We start from the raw sequence: 10,000 nt of genomic DNA, 5'->3' as shown, positions 1-10,000 counted from the left end.
GACTCTCACACTATTATGTTAGATCCACTATGGACTGGACTCTCACACTATTAACTAGATCCACTATGGACTGGACTCTCACACGATTAACTAGACTATTACCAACCACATTGTGAAGTACACGACAGTAGTGGGCCTCATCCGTGACAACAACAACATGGACTACAGGGAGGAGGTGAAACATCTGGTTGACTGGTGCAGAACCAACAACCTGGTCCTGAACGTGGACAAGACCAAGGAGATCATCGTCGACTTTAGGAGGCACCAGTCCAGCCACGCTCCACTCTTGGTCAATGGCACGGCAGTGGAGAACGTAAGCAGCACCAAGTTCCTGGGGGTGCAGGTAACTGACAATATGACCTGGTCCCTACACACTTTTTGCGTGGGATGAAAAGAGCACAGAACATTCTAGAGGCACTATAGAGAGCAACTGCATCTCTGTCTTGGACTGGAGCCTTCAGTGCCTCAGACTGGAAAAGCGGAAAAGATCATCAGGACTCCTCTTCCTCCTAGCCAGGAGATGGCAAAAAGCCGCTGCCTGACCAGGACTCAGCAAATCTGCAAAGACTCCTCCCACCCCCACCAAGGACTGTTTTCACTGCTGGACTCTAGAAAGAGGTTCCGCAGCCTCCGAAGCAGAACCTTCAGGTTCTGTAACAGTTTCTTCCCTCAGGCCATAAGACTCTTGAATGCATCATAATTAAATTATCCCCTCAACTCCCCCCAAAATGGATTAAGTGGCTGGAATAAAAAAGACAATATAACATACATCCATAAACATAGACGCATGTGAAAAAGTGCAATATATTTATTTGTACAGTAATCTATTTATTTATGTATATCATTCTACCTTTTCTGTCTACACACTGTGTCTGCTTGTAAGTACTCTTTGTATGTGCGCTGCCGAACATGCTCGTCTGCTTGTAAAACCAGCAATGTACTTTTTAGAGGCGGTATAGTACCGAATATGATTAATTAGTATCGCGGTACTATACTAGTACCGGTATACCGTACAACCCTTGGAGGTAGTCCTGAATGGGATCCTTTTAAATGTGACTTTGGTCCAAACGACAATGTGACACCTTTGCCACTTTTTTGTCATCTTTGGAGGAGTTGTGTTGTTCGTGCGCGCGGGAAAAGACGCAACCCGCCAGCGGAAGTGGACACCACATCACAACGTCATCATAAGCAGACTTTTAAGTATTCCTTTTAATTTTACAAACACATTTTAATACCGCATAAAATAATATATATATATACACTACCGTTGAAAAGTTTGGGGTCACATTGAAATGTCCTTATTTTTGAAGGAAAAGCACTGTACTTTTCAATGAAGATAACTTTAAACTAGTCTTAACTTTAAAGAAATACACTCTATACATTGCTAATGTGGTAAATGACTATTCTAGCTGCAAATGTCTGCTTTTTGGTGCAATATCTACATAGGTGTATAGAGGCCCATTTCCAGCAACTATCACTCCAGTGTTCTAATGGTACAATGTGTTTGCTCATTGGCTCAGAAGGCTAATTGATGATTAGAAAACCCTTGTGCAATCATGTTCACACATCTAAAAACAGTTTAGCTCATTACAGAAGCTACAAAACTGACCTTCCTTTGAGCAGATTGAGTTTCTGGAGCATCACATTTGTGGGGTCAATTAAACGCTCAAAATGGCCAGAAAAAGAGAACTTTCATCTGAAACTCGACAGTCTATTCTTGTTCTTAGAAATGAAGGCTATTCCACTAAATTGTTTGGGTGACCCCAAACTTTTGAACGATAGTGTATATATATATATATATATATATATATATATATATATATATATATATATATATATATATATATATATATATATATATATATATATATATATATATATATATATATATATATAAAAAAAATTTTAGCTTTCAACGCTTAAATATCTAGATTAACTTCAGCTCTATTGGCCGACAAAAAAATATTTTTTTTTACTTTATGATTTTTTTGTCAATTTTTTTTTTAAGGTAAACACAAAAAATATGCAATATTTCCCCCCAAAATATTTTAAAGTGGAATATTTGGTGTGAAGTAACGACCACTTTAAAAAAGTCAATAATTCATAAAACATAGATTTTAATTCATTATTATTTTTTTAACAATGACAGTTTTAAAAATAAAATGCCACTAAAACTCTTGGGGATCCAAAAGGGTCCCGCTCATAAAAGTGTAAAAAAATAGGTCATACATTTTTATTTTTTTAGCTTTCAACGCTTAAATATCTAGATTAACTTGAGCTCTATTGGCCGACAAAAATTTTTTTTTTCACTTTATGACATTTTTGTCAATTTTTTTATTTTTTTTTAAGGTAAACACAAAAAATATGCAATGTTTCCCCCCCAACATATTTTAAAGTGGAATATTTGGTGTGAAGTAATGACAGCCCTAAATATTCATAAAAACATTGATTTTAATTCATTATTATTTCTTGAGCAATAACAGTTTTAAAAATAAAATCCCACTAAAAGTCTTGGTGATCCAAAAGGGTCCCACTCGTAAAAGTGTCAAAAATAGGTCATACAATTTTTATTTTTTTTAGCTTTCTACGCTTAAATATCTAGATTAACTTCAGCTCTATTGGCCGGAAAAAAAATTTTTTTTTTCACTTTATGACCTTTTTGTCAAATATATATATATATATATATTTTTTAAGGTAAACACAAAAATATGCAATATTTCCCCCCAAAATATTTTAAAGTGGAATATTTGCTGTGAAGTAATGACCGCTTTAAATATGTCAATAATTCATAAAAACATTGATTTTAATTCATTATTATTTCTTGAGCAATGACAGTTTCAAAAATAAAATCGCACTAAAAGTCTTGGGGATCCAAATGATTCCCACTCATAAAAGTGTTAAAAATAAGTGATACAATGTTTTTTTGTTTTTTTTTTAGCTTTCAACGCTTAATTATCTAGATTAACTTCAGCTCTATTGGCCGACAATTTTTTAAAAATGTTTTCACTTTATGACCTTTTTGTCAAATATATATATATTTTTTAAGGTAAACACAAAAAATATGCAATATTCCACCCAAAATATTTTAAAGTGGAATATTTGGTGTGAAGTAATGACCACTTTAAATATGTCAATAATTAATAAAAACATAGATTTTAATTAATTATTATTTTTTGAGCAATGACAGTTTTAAAAATAAAATGCCACTAAAAGTCTTGGGGATCCAAAAGGGTCCCGCTCATGAAAGTGTCCAAAAAATGTCATCCAATTTTTTATTTTTTTTAGCTTTCAACGCTTAAATATCTAGATTAACTTCAGCTTTATTGGCCGACAAAATTTTATTTTTTTTCACTTTATGACCTTTTTGTCAATTTTTTTTTTTTTTTTAAGGTAAACACAAAAAATATGCAATATTTCCCCCCAACATATTTTAAAGTGGAATATTAGGTGTGAAGTAATGACCACTTTAAATATGTCAACAATTAATAACAACATAGATTTTAATTCATTATTATTTTTTGAGCAATGACGTTGTTCCTTTGCTTTGAGCCATGCGGCTTATAAAACAGCGCGGCTAATTTGTGGAATTTCTTCTCGCTGACGGCCATGAAGCAAATAGTTATTTCAATAAACAAGTAAACACACAGAGAAGATGTGTTATATTGTTTGTGCTACGGCGCCACCTTTTGGATGGCTTTGCTCACTGCAGCTGCTGCAGTGTCCTTCCATTTAGAGCTTTGAGCTGGCAGTAGAAGTGCTGTTCCTTGTATATATTATATAATAATATATCAGTATATATTATATACTGTATATATAATATGTAAATATTACATATATGTTATATTTTATATTGCTACTACGGTACATTTTTAGTCTACCATATACCTTTTGTTTTCACCCTGTTTTTGTGTCCTTGTGTGCAATATCCTTTCCATCCTTTGTAACTGAGCTACTGTGTGGATCGATAAAGTTTGTCAAAGTCTAAGTATTCTTCTCGCCATCCATAGCGTTTCTACTCGTGTGGATTTTTCATTCATCGCTCCGAGCAATGTTTTGGTAAGTTTTACAACGTAACTAAAACAATTCCTACTTACTCAACCGTCCCATGTGTGATGTCCGTGGGAGTGTTTTCACGCACATTTGTACGCGCTATCGTAAATGTAATGAAGCTAGCGTCGTTGGCATTAGCTAATATGCTAACACGTTTGCGAGCATCTGTGTTAGTTTTCTCAACTTATTGTTTCAGTTTAGAAAATTCACCAAAACGTCACCGTGGAGTTATTGAGTCTGTTTAGCCGGTTGGAGAGCTAGCTTGCGCAGCTAGTGGGTCCATGACCATGACTTCTGTTTTGTTTGATGAGCCGTTTTACTGCCGTGTTACAGACACCGTTTGGAAACAATTAAGGTATGTAAATAAACATTTACAATATATTTTTGTGTAAATAATTTATTTCACAACAAATTTATCTGCGATTTATAGTCCAGTGCGGCTTATATATGGAAACCTGTTCAAATGTAGTGGGTGTGGCTTATATATCAGTGCGCTCTATAGTCGGGAAAATACGATAATTACTTTTCCATTCGTTACAAGGCTGTTACGTTTGATGTAACGCGGCAGGCAGAGGCAGAGGCAACATCACACAGCAAACAACACACAACATGTGTGTACACACACACATACACTACTACTACTACTACTACGAGGGAATAATGAACAACAACACACAACATGTGTGTACACACACACATATACTACTACTACTACTACTACTACTACTACGAGGGAATAATGAACAACAACACACAACATGTGTGTACACACACACATACACTACTACTACTACTACTACTACTACGAGGGAATAATGAACAACAACTCAAAGAAGGGATAATCCTTCAATACCCCGTTTGTGGACAAGGAGACTACAGCCATGGAAGCACATTTAATCTCTTTATTAACGAGCGCTAAATATTTCAGTGGCTTTTTTAAACTGAACTTTTACACACTGAATTTTTTTACACTTCATTTATATAATATGAATTTTTACACAATTAAATGTTACTTGCGGATTTTTTCACATGAAATGTTAATACCCTGAATTTTGACACTGAATTTTTTTTACACCTAATGTTTACACACTGACTTTTTTTTTTTACATTTAATTAAATAGTATGAATTTTTACACACTGAATTTTATTACTGATTATCCATCCATCCATTTTCTACTGCTTGTCCCTTTCTACACTAAATTGTTTTACAACATTTTTTTACACGCTGAATTTTTTTTACACTTAATTTATATACTATGATTTTTTACACATTGCATTTTTACCTGCTGATTTTTTAATTTAATTTTAATACACTGAATTTTCTACACTTAATTTTTACACGTTGACTTTTTTTTACACTTAATTTTCATAGTATTAATTTTTACATGCTGAATTTTTTTTACACTTAATTTATATACAATGGGTTTTTTTTACACGCTGAATTTTTCTACAATATAATTTTTATACAGCGAACATTTTTTTACACTTAGTTTTTTTTAATTTTTACACTTAATTTACACAGTATGAATTTTTACACGGTGAATTTTTTTTTTTACACAGATTATTTTACACTGCATTTTTACACTGAAATCTTTCAGTGGATTTTTTTACACTTTTTCTTTTACACTTCATTTATATATCTTGAATTTTTACACACTGAATTTTTACTGACTGACATTTTCACATCAAATTTTAATACCCTGAATTTTGACACTGAATTTTTTTACACATAATATTTACACACTGACTTTTTTTTTTACAATTAATTAAATAGTATGAATTTTTACACAATGAATTTTATTACTGATTATCCATCCATCCATTTTCTACCGCTTGTCCCTTTCTACACTGAATTGTTTCACAAACATTTTTTACACACTGAATTTTTTTTAAGACTTAATTTATATACTAAGATTTTACACACTTCATTTTTACCTGCTGAATTTTTACATCCAACTTTAATACACTGAATTTTGACACTGAATTTTCTACACTTCATTTTTACACTTTGACTTTTTTTTTTACATTTAATTTTCAGAGTATGAATTTTTACATGCTGAATTTTTACCTGCTGAGTTTTTACATCCAATTTTAATACACTGAATTTTTACACTGAATTTTTTACACTAAAGTTTTACACGGCGACTTCTTTTTTTTTACACTTGATTTTCATAGTATGAATTTTTACATGCTGAATTTTTTTTTACACTTAATTTATATACAAAGATTTTTTTTTTACACACTGCATTTTTACCTGCTGATTTTTTACATCCAACTTTAATACACTAAATTTTGACACTTAATTTTTTACACTTAATTTTTACACGCTGACTTTTTTTTTACACTTAATTTTCATAGTATGAATTTTTACATGCTGATTTTTTTTACACTTAATTTATATACAATGATTTTTTTACACTGAATTTTTCTACAATATAATTTTTATACAGCAAATATTTTTTTTATACAGCAAATATTTTTTTTACACTTACTTTTTACACGCAGACTTTTTTTTTTACACTTAATTTACACAGTATAAATTTTTACACAGTAAATATTTTTACACTGATTATTTTACACACAATTTGTACACATTTTCACACACTGAAATAACTTTTTTTTTACAGTATGGATTTTTACATGCTGAATTTGTTTTACACTTAATTTATATACAATCATTTTTTTACACACTGAATTTTTTTTTTTTTACACTGATTATTTTACACTGCATTTTTACACACTGAAATCTTTCAGTGGATATTTGACACTTTTTTTTTTTTTACACTTCATTTATATATCTTGAATTTTTACACACTGAATTTTTACTGACCGACATTTTCACATCAAATTTTAATACCCTGAATTTTGACACTGAATTTTTTTACACCTAATGTTTACACACTGACTTTTTTTGTTCTACATTTAATTAAACAGTATGAATTTTTACAAACTGAATTTTATTACTAATTATCCATCCATCCATTTTCTACCGCTTGTCCCTTTCTACACTGAATTGTTTTACACTTAATTTATATACTAGGATTTTTTTACACACTGCATTTTTACCTGCTAATTTTTTATATCCAATTTTAATACACTGAATTTTGACACTGAATTTTCTACACTTAATTTTTACACGCAAACATTTTTTTTTACACTTAATTTTCATAGTATGAATTTTTTTTTTTTACACTTAATTTATGTACAATTATTTTTTTTACACACTGCATTTTTTTACAATATAATTTTTATACATCGAACATTTTTTTGACACTTTTTTTTTTCTACACTTAATTTACACAGTGAATTTTTTTTTTTTACACAGATTATTTTACACTGCATTTTTTTACTCACTGAAATCTTTCAGTGGATTTTTTTTACACTTCATTTATTTATCTTGAATTTTTGCAAACTGAATTTTTACTGGCTGACATTTTCACATGAAATTTCAACAAGGTGAATTTTGCCACTTCATTTCTAAAATACGCATCTTTTACACACTAAATGATGCAAAATTGTGTTTGAACAAACTGGATTTTGGAACCCACATTTTCATTTCATGTCATCGTCGCCATCATTTGATGCAGAACATTCCAATGCAGAAAATGTCTTTTCTGAAGTCAGCCATTAAAAAGGACATTTGTGTGTGTGTGTGGGGGGGGGGGGGGGGGGTGCCTGCTCCTTTTCCTCGACGTTCCAACATCATGGTGGCCATAATCACGTCGACTCTTACCTCTGACGCTGGCGTGGGACGCCTTTCTGCTCGCCTTCTGCCTCCGCGCGTGGAAGAACCTCCCGCCGCTCAGGCACGCGTGGCGGCGATGGACGCCCGGCGCTCTGGCAAAAACATCCTTCTGAAGAGGCCGCGGGAGAGATGGGACGACGGAGCCGAGGCAATTGTGGCGATAAACTGGCGAGTAGAGCGCCGCTTGTGTTGACGGATGGGAGAGGAGCGCTCCGTGAGGGCGAGAGAGAGAGAGAGAGAGAGGGGAGGGGGGGGGGGGGGGTTAGGATGGAGGAGACACCCCTCGGGGACGCTTCATTGTTGTCCTCCGTATCCCAGCATGCATCTGGTCACGTGACCAGTTGCACAATAAACTGGATTGGAACTGGATTACACAGATTTTGTTGGAGGGGTTTATAAAAAAAAAAAAAAAAAAAAAAAAAAAAAGACCCTGGTCGTGTTGGAATGTGTCGGGGGGCGACGCGCACGCACCTTCCGCCGCAGGCAGAGGATGCTGGGGGGGAAAAAAGGCGGCGAGGAGGAAGAAATTCCCAGGCAGTGATGCTGAGAGATGGATGGAGCGTGAATAGAAAGAAGGGGGGGGGGGGGGGGGGGGGGGGGGGGGCAGGGGGGGGCATGCGAGGATTCTTTTTTTTTTTGGCAAACACGGTTTTTGAGCGGAGGCTGAACAAGAGCGGCGACCAAAGAGGAGGCGGCCTTTCTGTGGCACTGACAGAGTGGGGGGAGGGGAGGGGAGGCAGGGAGATCATGCAAGCCCACTGACTCATTTTGTGTGTGTGTGTGTGTGTGTGGAAAGGAAGGAAAAGTATCTTCCATATGAGGAGGTGTGAACAAGTGATGACATAAATCATGGTCCCAATAACGTTGCATCTATTAGAGAGCCAAATACTAGAGTCCGTGAACATTGCTCCAAAGTCAGGATTTTTTTTGTTGATTTAATGTGCGTACAAAAGTAAACATTGACAAGTGCAAAGGCAGCAATATGTGATCAAACAAGATGGCATCTAAAGAAGGACTTCCCTATTCATCCCCGCCAGGTAAACAGCAGATTTGACCACTTCCTGTGCTGACGTAAGACGAGCCACATGTGACCATAGGATGAACAAATACACTACGCTTTTAAGACTATAGTGGACATTAACAGTTAGCTTCTACAGCTGGGTTCTCCAAAGTGCGGCACAGGGGCCATCTGTGGTCCCTGACTCCTTTGTCATCTGTGGTCCCTGACTCCTTTGTCATCTGTGGTCCCTGACTCCTTTGTCATCTGTAGTCCCTGACTCCTTTGTCATCTGTGGTCCCTGACTCCTTTGTCACCTGTGGTCCCTGACTCCTTTGTCATCTGTGGTCCCTGACTCCTTTGTCACCTGTGGTCCCTGACTCCTTTGTCATCTGTGGTCCCTGACTCCTTTGTCATCTGTGGTCCCTGACTCCTTTGTCACCTGTGGTCCCTGACTCCTTTGTCATCGGCCTTAAGCACGTGACAGAAAACAACAAATAGAGATCTGGTTTGCACCCCCTGGTGGTGACATCTATCAACATGAGGGTGGTCCCAAAAAGGAGGGATTTTTCAAATTGACTGTGTGTCGCTTTTAAAAGTGCTCCCCCTCTGGTCAACATATGAAACAACAACTGTGTGTAGGAAATTGAAATGCGCCCCCTTTGGCCAAAATTAATTTAAAAAAAAAAAAAATGTATATAGAGACATACTGTAATAACTTGAAGTAAATAATGAAGATTAAAAACAAATTACAAACAAAAAATTACAAATAAATAAATGAACTAAAAGCAGACTTTTTCTCACAATGTGTCGACTTTTTTCTTATAAATTTGGAAACAATTTCTCATATTCTTTCTGTTTCTGGTATATTGCAATATTTTCTCGTAAAATTATTACTTTTTTTAATGTAAAATTATTACTTTTTAATGCAAAATGGTGACATTTGTCGTATAAAATTCTGACTTATCACAATATTGCCAATTTTGTTGTTCTTGTAAAATAGCGACATTTTTTGAGTAAAATTATGACTTTTGTCATCATTTTGCCAAGTCAAATTCTGATTATTATTATAATAATGCCAACATTTTTAAGTATTCTTTTGAAATTGTGACTTTTGTCAAGTAAAATTACGACTCTTTTCATAAAATTGCCCAAATTTTAAGCTTTTTCTTGTAAAATTGTGAACAATTTCTCATATTCTTTCTGTT

General features: G+C 34.3%; 1 protein-coding gene across 3 annotated transcripts in view; it reads right to left on the bottom strand.

The window, feature by feature from the left end:
* The window catches only part of ttyh1 (tweety family member 1), a 68,064-nt gene extending 60,146 nt beyond the window's left edge, over positions 1 to 7,918 (bottom strand). For all 3 annotated transcript variants that reach the window (XM_062062515.1, XM_062062518.1, XM_062062517.1), the window contains exon 1: positions 7,784 to 7,918. The gene's annotated coding sequence lies outside the window, so the exon portion shown is untranslated. The remainder of the gene's footprint in view (positions 1 to 7,783) is intronic.
* Between the last annotated feature and the right edge of the window lie 2,082 nt (positions 7,919 to 10,000).

Source organism: Entelurus aequoreus, linkage group LG11 (genome assembly GCF_033978785.1).
Source record: "Entelurus aequoreus isolate RoL-2023_Sb linkage group LG11, RoL_Eaeq_v1.1, whole genome shotgun sequence".
Lineage (NCBI taxonomy): Eukaryota > Metazoa > Chordata > Actinopteri > Syngnathiformes > Syngnathidae > Entelurus > Entelurus aequoreus.
Note: the sequence above shows the minus strand (reverse complement) of the source record. Positions and strands in the feature narration are given on the sequence as shown.